At 42.0% G+C, this 11914-nt stretch overlaps 1 protein-coding gene across 8 annotated transcripts in view; it reads right to left on the bottom strand.

Moving 5' to 3' along the window:
- The window catches only part of Daam1 (dishevelled associated activator of morphogenesis 1), a 150105-nt gene that overhangs the window by 48774 nt on the left and 89417 nt on the right, over nt 1–11914 (bottom strand). The gene's annotated exons all lie outside the window — the stretch shown is intronic.

Below are 11914 nucleotides of genomic sequence, written 5' to 3'. Positions count from 1 at the left end.
GGTGTGGGGGACTGATGGCCTAAAGTTTCATGAGTGACAAAATGACACATGCTAGCCACTAAGGGAGGAAGGGTAAATGGGAGCTGAGCTCACACCAGGGAGTAACGTTTCCCCTTTAGTGACATAATGATACTGAGAAGGATGTTCTAGGTCCCATGTCACACTGAGGACTACACGGGGATGACACAGCTATATGGGGACTACACGGGGATGACACAGCTATATGAAATTCAAGAGTGAAGGAGACCTGCCTTGACAGTGACCAGAGACATGGCCAGTTGGTGACTAGATTTCTTCCATCAGTTATTTAGAATCCAGCAGACATTAAACATTGTGAAGTAGGATTTCATTTGACGTGGCTGAAAGTGGGTTACTGACACCGGGTGGAGATAATAAGAGGACTCCCAAGTTAGTCCCAGGCACAGCTCTCCTGCTGAGCCAGCTCAGGAGCTTTGTTAGAAAATAGAGTGTGTCTCTGCTAAAAAGAACTGAAACCTAAAACCACCTTAGCTATATGTGTCTCACAACCCAGGCTGACCTAGAGCCAAAACAGCTGGGGCATCTGTGGATGGAGTTCACTGACATGCTGAACCTAACCCCGTCAGCTGGAGTCTCTGCTGCAGAGACTCATCAAGCTCACCCAGGAGGCACACTGTGCTTGGTTTCCATGATCTCTGCACACCTCTGTGCTAGGAGGCATTCATGTAAACAGGACTTTCCATTCAGAGAGCACCCTGATGTCATGGTTTACCCTACCTAGGAGAAGACACTGCCATGTACACACAGCAGCGGCATGATGCCCAAGGAGGTACTGCTGGCTTCAGTTTTCTTAGTTTCAGCAGCTCATACATACATACATACATACATACATACATACATACACTGGTCCCTGGGAGAGTGATTTCTAGGAGGAACTTTTAATTTTAGGCTTAGACCTTATCTCTAAAAATCCCTCCCTTTCTCCCTCTTTCTATAACCCAGGCTGGCCTCAACTGTAGGACTGTAGAGTGATCCTCCTGATTCAGTTTTCCAAATGCTGAGATTATAGTTATGAGCCACCATTACTCTCTCTATACATACATACACACACACACACACACACACACACACACACACACACACACCACTGTCTCTAGGCAGATATTTCCAAGTGGCTCTACTTAGGTGTGATAAAAGAAATATAGTTCAAAACTATATTCAAGCAGTCATAGCAAGAAGGGAAATGGCTGTTTACAGGGCCACCTGAGTGGGCAGCAAGGGATGCAGAGCTGGATGATGAGGGCCACGGGTACAGCAGTGGCTTTGAAGTTGGGCAGGATTACACTCTTGTGATTTAAAAACATTCAGAAAGTCTCATGAGTTTTAAGAATGGCTTTTGGTTATAATTTAACATGTTAATAAAAGAGCTAGAGTGGCGGAATAAATGCTGAACCTAGCTTTCCTCTTAAAAGGAGCATTAAAATTAGCAAAACCCTGCTGTTACCAATGTATTTAACAAGCCAAAACTCTCAGTGATATTCAATGGTATTTGAACCTATAAAATGAAATAGAAGGTGCCAGATCTTTCTATTCTCCCCAAACCAGGGCAAATTTCCAAAGCAAACAAAACCAAGTCCTATGTCCAAGGTTCCACAAAAGCCTGTCTGTTGTGAGCTCCATAGTCCTGGATACAAAACAGAGATTATTCTAGTACATAGAGGAAGACTCTGCAGTTTGAAACGTTTGACTAATACTAACAGTTAAGAGTAGACACTGTAGTCAAATGGGGCTCTTTTCACTTTTCGTGCCTCAGTGCTGAGAAAGTTACACATGCCATGAGTATGAATGCACTGGTTGATACTGCTCTGGGAGTAGGAGACAGGGAGATTCTTGGAGCTCTTCCCTTTGGCAATGCACCTTGACTGCCTGTGCAGTCCTGGTCCTTACACAGAAGGATGCAGCAGTAGCCAGACGGAGTCTGAGTCTATGCTCTGGCGTGAGTGAATGAAATTCTGGAGATTTCTTTTTTATTGACTCAGTGGACAGTTTGGGTAGTATGAATATATCTGAGGTTATTTTTCTTTGCTCAAAACTAGGAGAGAGGTTAGAATGTTTCTGAAGTTCCTGCAAGCTCTAAGAGTCAACAGTGAGACATCACAGGGTGGGGGGCACAACCTCTACTGTACTTAATTGTAAAGCTCAACTTCTAACATCAGTAACTTGTAAAAATTTACATTGTCCAGTGATTCAGTGGCAGAACTATTCATTGTCAACAGTCAGTCCAACAGTCACTCAGGAGCCACCCACGTCTGTGCTGTCTTGCCATTTCTTTAACACAATCCCTCCTGTTTGTTAGGAGGCCTTCATACACAGATAGCAGGACACTGATGGCTGAGATTTCCTGCTGGACAGAGCTCATCGTTGACACTTTGCCTTTACCTTCACTTTGCCTGACTATTGTTAACCTCTTTTCCTTATTACCCTAAATATGTGTGTGTGTGTGTGTGTGTGTGTGTGTGTGTGTGTGTGTATGCACGCGTGTAAAATCCAGATACCTTAGGAGGTGAAGATGTCCTTTCTAAGCTCATGCCATCTCCAAATGGAACATTTTCATTAAAATTTCAGGGCAGTGTCAAAGAATATTCCTCTATTCTTTTTAAAATGCACAAGTGACTTTGTTTTTCTCAACATCACTACTTTGCACAGAAGAATCATTTGGCATTGCTTCTTAGTTTTGCTCACTCTGGGATAAGCACAAAGTTCCATCTTAGATTTGTCCCTCACTAGCACCTCCAACTTGACTGTGTTCTAGACATGGAGGTGAAACATTCATCACTTGCTCACTATGAGGCTTGCTGTATGTCTTTAGTTTCACATGACTGCCTCACAATAGTGTCATTGTGGGGACATAAAAACACAAATCCAATACAAACCAGAACACTGGAAAAAGTGCACACAGCACAAGCTCAATAAGTGTCAACTATGATGATCTTACTGACACTGTCTCTAACTGGAGCCATTCTTAGCCCTTATTGCTGAGCCTGAAAAAAAAAAAGTATCAATCAAGTACATTTTGGCAGTAACCATTTAAATATAAGAAGCATATTAGCCTTTGAAATTGAGTTAAATATATTTTCAGAAATGTAGTCCATACTGTTCACTCAGTTATATGGGTGTCAAAAATTTTTTCATTGCATCACTATATAGCAAATAATTAAAGGGGTGGACAGATATATGGAGAAGGAGAGGCATGAATATATTCATCTATAAATAAAGTTCAAGTAGAATCACAAACTAAGTTTTTATGTATATGTAAATTTCTTTGAAATTATTCTAAGATCCTTTAGGAAGATTGTTTCACAAATGATAAAATGATATATATAAGTGCTATATATTAGAATTTTCTCTAATGTAAGATATTCTTACTAAGGCCCAGAATAGGCTTTGCAAAAGGATAATCGATTGTGAACGGCATGGTCTATGGTTGTTCACCAGAACACTAACTACAGGCTAAAGCAATATTTACTCAGCCAACTAGTCTGCAAGTTAAACCCATAAGGATTTTTGTTTTTGGTTTTGTTTTGGTTTGTTTTTTTTTTTTTTTTTTTTTTTTTTTTTTTTTTTTTTTTTTTTTTTTTTTTTTTTTTTTTTGGTCTTAAGGCATTTATTTTAGAAAAGAGAGAGAGAAAAAAAGGTAGAAAAGTAGAGGCCAGCTATGGCCACGTGGAGAGAGGAGGAAGGGGAGAGAGGAAACAAGAGGTGAGAGTCAAGACAAGAAGCTAAGAGGTTGAGACCCATAAAGTTCTTAGATAATATATGTAAAGGAAAAAAGACACGCTTTCCCCCTGCCTAGAGTGGCTAAAACTTCTTGCAATGTGCAATGCTATGATAGTGTCAATGAGAGCGGAAATAGTTTAAAGTTTAATCAAGAGATGCAGTCCAAAAGATGTGTCGGAGTAATTGAAATACCTTTTATTCCATTGGTTTGCATTGTATAGGAAAGGCAACTAAGAACAACAAAATCTATTCCTTGTGTAAGGGAAATGCCATTAGAAAACATATAGGATTAAGAAATTCCCTTATTTAATGAATAGCCACCTTCTTGCTTGAAATTATAATTATTATTTCTAATTTCATGAACCTAGTTCTATAGACTAATGAATATAGTGGATGCTAAGTAATCCATTTTTTGTCTAGAATTTTTAATAGAAAAATGGGCAGAAAAGGACAGATGGATTGAGATTATTCTGTTAGTCTGCCTCTAGGATCCAGGAGTTTGAGAAAACTCAAATGAATGACAAAAAGTTGGTGGCAGTGTTGAGACCAGGTCTAGTGAACAGATGGAAACTAGGTAGGTGCAAGGCCTCGTCAGTAACTTTACAGCCTGTCTCTTCTATCTCAAAACACATCAGCATGTGGACTAGCCAGTAGGCAAAGGGTCAGCAAACTGCTTTAAAATGCCTGATAGGTGTATCTCAGGCTATGCACAGGACATAGTCACTGCTGCTCATCTGCCCTTGTGTGAGAGGAAAGTAGCCATAGCAGAAACATAAACAAATGCAAACTGTCATGTTCAGTAATAGCTTATTTACATGAACAGGTGACTCGACAGAGGTGGCACACTAGTATTAGTGTATTGACATCTGTGCTGGCTGGGACCTGACACAGCTTTCAAGAGAGCTAAAGTACATCAAAACTCTAACATGGTCACCAATTACTTTCCAAGCTGTCTCCTCTCCCTGACAATACTTGACCTCTGCAATCTGCTGTAAATTAGGATTGACTCACAAAGTGTTTGGAACCTGTCTAACAACCTCAATGTTTTCTAGAGAAGCACTTTCTACGTGAGTATAAAGTCTACTCCCATGCCAAACTCATCACTCTCTGAAAAAGTTCCGTCCTACTTTTACAAATTGTACAGTAGTAGCTTCTGGCACCCATGGCTCCTAGAACATCTTAGAAAAGGGCCTTGGACAGGCTCTAAGAGCTAAAGGACCAGGACATCTGCTATGAGATTGTTCCTAAGAGATGACACAAAGGTCAAATGCATGATTCCACAACACTATGGCTCCCTGAAAAAGATCTCAACGATGCAAATACCAATAGCTATGCTACCAGGATCAGTGGAAGTCTCAGCATACCCTGGCCTTAGACAGAGAAGTACAGGCAACTGGTGATTGCTGTGACAAGGAGAATGAGTTTTTTCTAGGAGTTTTTTAGTTACTTGTTTATTGCTGTAAAAAGACACAATTTATAAATGAAAGCATTTAATTGGGGGTTTACTCACAGTTTCAGGGGGTTAGTCAGTCCCTGATCATCTTGGCAATAGGCAGGTAGGTGGTGTGGTGCCGGAGCAGCAGCTGAGGGCTAACATCTCATCCACAGAGAGAACAACACTGGACTTGGAGTGAGCTTTTCAAACCTCAAGGCCCTCCTCCAGGGATGCACCTCCTCCAACAAGACCACACTTTCTAATGCTTTCTAAATAGCCCACCAATGGAAGTCAAACATTCAAATATATGAGCCAAGGGGAGCCATTCTCATTCAAACCACAACAAGGGATGAATCCCATAACTGGTTAGCCAATATCAAGTGATCAGTCCTGAAACCATATTCACACAAGCAACACTAAATGGTCATAGTAGGTTGTACTTATTTATTTATGCAATACACATGTATGTATGTACGTATGTATGTACATACGTATGTATGTATGTATGTATACATGTATTTGTAAGCATAATAATCAAAGAAAGGGGGACATCAATTTGAGAAAGAATAATGGGGGAGGACAGAAGAGCTGTAGGGAGGAAATGATGCAATTAAAATTACAAAAAATAAAACCACATTTTATAGAAAAATAAGCCCAATTTAGAACACAGTATAGCATATTAGCTCCTTTACATTCTTATATTACCCCTAATTCTTCCATTTTCTCTTTTTTGTTGAGAAGATTAAGAGGTTCCCAAAGCTAGGCTCCCTGGACTGTTGGTTCCTTTGGTCCTCACAACACCTGCCTTCAACTCCTAGCCATGAACAAAATGTACACTCTATATGAAGCTTGCAAAGGGTAGGGAGTCAACTTCAGGAAATCATCTCTCCACTGTGATATTACAAGATGCTTGTGTGGTCATGCTACTGCCAGTGCTGGTATATTTTTTGACCACTTCCACAGTTACACATCAAGTACATCTGTTACCAAAATCTGGTTGGACCCATGCACTGGATGATTACAGAACAGGGGCCTCTCCATCTGCCAGGATGCCCAGCATGTCCTCAGCCTCAGAACATCAGTCATTCTTCTGAAAGAGTCAGGATGACTTATGGAGACGATGACTTTCAGAATGCTGTAAAACGTCTGCATGCTTTCAAGGAAAGCCATACATAATTAGGGTCTTTGACCCTAACGATACCCTAATGGAGTTCCCTCTCAGTTTCCCCTTGTAAAGTTAATAACAGGTGACTGATCGCTATTGAGAAGGGGTTCAGAATCACACCATCTTTTGGAAACAGCACTAACATGAGCTATTAGCCAATCCTGAATCCCCTCATCCTGAATCCACAGATATCTATTTGTAATTTCTGGTGTTTGCTGGCCTTACTCTTGCCTCTTGGGTGCAGCCTGGAGAAAGTCTAATTTTTCCCATGAACAACAACCTAGCAGGTCTTTAAACAACTTGAACAAGTGATTATATGTTCTCCCGAATCTTCTCTTTAACAAGCCAAAGCTTCTCTATTGGCTGCATGGCACTGTTTATCTTCCTCAGCTCATACATTAATCATATGTTTTTCCATAAGTTCACCTGACTTGCATGCCCATTATTTGCAGCTAGTACTCCCACAAATCTGCCTATTTCCATGAAAGGGCTCTTCTCACATATTTATGTCAACAATGGGCCACTCAGAGCAGTCTATAAGGAGATTTCTGATCAGAATCTCTCCAAGAGGAAACAGAACAGACCCCTGCTCTCATGACAGACCCAGTAACAATATTTAGCACTAAAAAAGAGAGACTGTATATAAAGTAGAGAATATGATGGTCCATGTTTTATCAAATTTTTTAAACAAAAGAGGCCATATACTATACATGGAAGTGGTATTATGAGAATGAAGATGCTTGGTCTCTAAAACAAAAATCTTATGTTAGCAGAATCAAACATGGGGGCAACTACCATGGCTTAATATTAGACAAGCCAGCTGGGCAGTGGTGGCGCACTCCTTTAATCCCAGCACTTGGGAGGTAGAGGCAGGTGGATTTCTGAATTCGAGGCCAGCCTGGTCTACAGAGTGAGTTCCAGGACAGCCAGGGCTATACAGAGAAACCCTGTCTCAAAAAACAAAAAACAATAAACAAACACACACACACACACACACACACACATATATATATATATACACAAACATATATATACACAAGACAAGCCACCATGAGAAGTGTGAGCCGCTGTGGAATGTTTTTCTCCCTTCTGCTCTCTCTGCTCTTCTGTACACATGCCTCTTAATACACCAAAGCAATGTCTTCCATGTCTTATGCCTTCTAAGCATGTGAGAACACTTCTTCCAACCCCCTAGAACCTCACCCCTCCCCTTTTCTTGTGTCTAGTAGAAAAGTCTAGTAGAGCCCAGATAAAAGTTCTTATCTTCCCACAGAGTCTCTGGCTAACTTGTTTGATTAAAGGCCTCATATCAATCTGAATACATTACCTCTCCTTCCTTCATTCTCTAAGTTTAACACTCTGTATCTAACATTCTCTAAGTTTAACATCTTTGAGAACATAAAATATCAGCATGAATTGCTATCAAAGGTTTTACTGAGCTCATTAGTATGTGAGGTAGTTTAGTATGTAAGTTGTTTGTTGGTTCAAAAAGGAATCCACAAACTTGATCTAGGTATCCATCATGAGATGAAATTAACGAAGAGATATACAGCCAGTCAAGAGGGCAACAACCCATTGCATCAGACACAGTTTGCACTTCAGTGGGTGAAATCCTTTGATATTCTATCAAGTTTTTAACAATCACTCTTTCATATTGTGAAACAGGGCAAAGATAAGGCTGGAGAGTACTCGGGACTGAGAAGGGATACTAAGCATCTCCCCCATTTAATGGCAGCTCAGTAGGGTAAGAGGCATGTGGTTAGTATTTCCTGGTTGAAGGTAATACAACCTGTGAGGGTGAAACATGGAAGCCACTGTGAGTGACTACTACTCTGCTGCAGGCTCCTCATGCCCAAATTAACTAAAGGCTCCAACTTGCCCAAGATTCTTGCTGGAGAGACTCTCCTCCACCAGCCACTTCACTCCTAGCAGTCCTTGCTCCCATGTCTGCGACATGTCAGCCTCTCACGTAAGACAACCATGTTCGTTGGAAGGGAGTCCTTGGTCCTCTATCCTCTTCTAGGACTCAGTTCTCCACATATTTGGAAGATGTAAGCCTTCCAGAACTAGGCATCCAATACAGCCATGTGCTCAGTGGGTTTGGATCTTCTGAGCAAACTAAAAGGGCTGCCCCAGAGTACAGCTTCTCACAGTATGGTCTGGAGCCAATATTGGCTACAGTAAAACACAGTTGAGGTACTAGATCCTCTGAAGAACAGGGCAGTTTTTAAACTCATAAGTCTGTGCAGACTGCCAAGCCCTGCAAAAACATTAACATTATATTGCTGACTCTGGGACCTGGGCAGTCAAGCAGAATTCCTAGCTATCTTTTGATGCCAGGGTTAAACCTGGGCCTTGCACATGCTTGGCTCCCCACCACTGACCTACAACATCTCCAGGCCAGAGTCCCCCTTTTAGTGCATTAATAATCTGTAATACTGAATTAAATCTAAGATGAAATTCACCCTCCATCTTTCCATTCTTTTATTCAGCAGGAGTATATGGAGTTCTGTCCTGAGTAAGGGTGACCCTATAAGGCAATAAGCAAGCGCTTTGCTTTCCTCATGAGGATCCATGGATGTGAGATATGAGCCCCTAGTGGATCATCCACTTGTGTTCCTAAAGCTGAGAGCAAAGAGAGCCAAGAGTGCCACAGATGATCACCAAGATAGCTCAGTGGTTAAGAGTGCTTCCTGATATTTCAGGGGACCTGCGTTTGGTTCTCAGCATCCATGTCAGGCTGCTCACATGTGGTATACACACACACACACACACACACACACACACACACACAATTGCTATCAACAACAGTACCTATTGCATATCAATTCTCTCCAATAATCCTACGTAATTAGCTCCCTGTTTTCAATAAGCTCCACTGTTTATCAACACCTCTTCTATGTTCAAATCCCTAACTAATATCTTACCTGAAACCCACTGCGAAGAAATCCTTGAAGCTTCTGGGATAGCATAGGATGTTACACTGATCTTTTCTATACACCCTGACCTTTATTTACTCTGGTAAACCTCATGAGAAAGACACACTGCTGCTACTTTCTAGCTAACTAGAAAAGTGTTCCTTCCCCTCCCTCCCTCCCCACACACATACTCTGCTCCCAAGAGGTCTAGTCACTGGGAGCAGCAACAACACAAAGCAAGGTGCCTATATTTCTCAAACAGCTCAAGTGCTCTCTGCCCTGCCCTCCCCAGGTTCCTGAACAAGCCCCAGCTGACTGTTACAAGGGGGGAGCTCATGAGTCTCAAGCTGCTGAATTCAGTGGGGAAATATTTCAGGCTGCCAGAGCTAACAAAACAGCCCTAATCCTTACCTAAAACCAAGAGTAGAGACTTTACAGTCTATTTCCCAGACTGTGAGACACTAGCTTTATTTATTTTCACAGGTCATTTCTTTGGCAAAGCACTGCAACTCGTGGAATACAGCTGAAACCTTGAAAGGCTCCATAGGTTCAAGTTCAACATCTGAACTTAATTTTGGATGACAATCCCCTCATTTTCATGACAAAGAAAAAGAAACATTGTGGGAACATTACTTTCAGAAGTGATGCAGGTCCATATTCCCCTATGACACTACGGCGTGCAATACTACATAATAAATGACTTCAGTAAGCTTGTGAAAGTCAGTTTTGAGCCATATGTCACCATGGAGTGCCACAGACCCAGGTAGACCGTGGTCCAGCTGGAAGTTAACATGCTTGGGCACTGACTGTGGAAGTCCGGGCAGAGGTGTCTCCACATCTTGGTACCAGGCTTACGGCTACTTGACCAGCTTTCGTGAGGCTGTCAAGCAGGCTCTGGCATCCTGTAAGCTCCACTTGGTAAAACGGTGTGTTTATGATTCGCAATCTAAAGCTTAGCATGCACTAAAAGGAGAGGACCCTGTGGAAGCAGTAATTAAATTAAGAAGAAAATCTGGGCAATGGTAAGCATATAAAGGCATATTTCACTCAGGGAGTGCCCTGGGAATAGCCTTCACTGGTGGCTCGCTGACATACTACTGAATTAATGACATTTTGGAGTTGGGGAACAGAGATATAAAAACACGCCTGTTGGAAGATATGACTTTGTCATTATTATCTATCTAGGTGTGAGTAAATGGAGAGGTACATTGTACAAATGGAGGAAACAAATGCCTGTCCTTCTCAGGGACAGATTCTAAGCCTGCATAGTCGATGCTGTTCTGCACTGTGCAGAGGGTAGGGGGTGTTGAACTGTAACTGGTGGGTAGAATCGTTCAGTGTAGTCCCTTCAGCGATCTAGAACTAGTTCCCCAAATCACTAGGCTCCTGAAGAGGGAGGAGTCTTGGGAACCCTTAATTAAAGTGACAAAACCTAATTCGTGGGGAAGCACCTCTTCCTAACTTCCAGAGACTGGGCTCAGCAGCAGGTGTGCCTGACCTCTGAGCAGAAACAAAATAAACACACAGGGAAGAGCTTTCCTTTTCCTTTATCTTCCTAAGGGGCCACTTCCTTGCATTGATGTCATTCCTGCATCTACTTCCTGAAGCTGGTGAGTCAGCTGGGCTTTGAGCAGTCTTGGAATGTGGGGGCCAGGGCATTAAGAGTCTGTAGAGAACCAGGGAGAGGCCAAGAGAAAAGCTCGGAGTATCCTATCTAAATCTGATTACTGGAGACTGGAAAATCTCACAGGTTAGAGATGCTTACATAAGCTAAGTACTTCAGGTACTGCTAATCAATTTCCTCTCTATTTCTTACTGAGACCGTTCATCTTTACTGAATGCTTCTCCAACTGCTTCAAAAGCTTCTATCTCCAGTTACTCGGGATTGACAATCAAGATACACTCCCCCTACCCCTTAACCTTGACCTTGTTTGTTAGCCGTTCATCTATAATATTAAGTATTAATACAGTATATATACAGTATTGAGGAATACCACGAAAGGGTGTGCACTGGTCTGGCATGTCTCACATGCTGCATGTGCCTTGGGCATTTGTCAGGGTGGTAACCAGAAATGACAGATATGTGTGGCTTCTCAGATATAAGACACAGTGGTGTCCCTTTCTGTAAAGCTACAGCTGTCACTAAGACTTTGTTCATATTTCCCACCTGAACATATTCTGGATTCTACAGGTTACTCTGGCAGTTTGTTCTAATGCCTGGTGAAATTTCACACCTGTGGTCTGCAAAAATTTAGGAATGAAATTGAAGTATGCACATGTACTTCAATGTGCATAGGTGAGATGTTCCCAAAATGCCCCGGAAGTCACACTTTGAATGCTGTTCCTTGATAGCCATGCCTTTAAGCACTTTATGGCATGGAGAGAGGAATCCATGGCACAGTCAGGGAGTCCAGCCTCTGTAACTGACACTCTGTCGACTGATTGGTACCAGTGCTGTCACTGGAACCTGCTTAAGAATTAATGATCTGGAGTACAAAGATAGCTGTTGTGTGGCAGCTGAGAATAACTGCTCTCTCTTGGGTTCCATCCAAACTCAGAGTTCCAAGTCTCTTCCAGTGGTGGGAGCTGAGGCAGGAGCAATCTTTACTGTGTAGGGCCATGAGGCAACAGGTATGGTGG

This window comes from Mastomys coucha, unplaced genomic scaffold (assembly GCF_008632895.1).
Source record: "Mastomys coucha isolate ucsf_1 unplaced genomic scaffold, UCSF_Mcou_1 pScaffold6, whole genome shotgun sequence".
NCBI classification, from domain to species: Eukaryota; Metazoa; Chordata; class Mammalia; order Rodentia; family Muridae; genus Mastomys; species Mastomys coucha.
The sequence above is the reverse complement of the archived record's forward strand: the minus strand, read 5'-3'. Positions and strand labels throughout refer to the sequence as shown.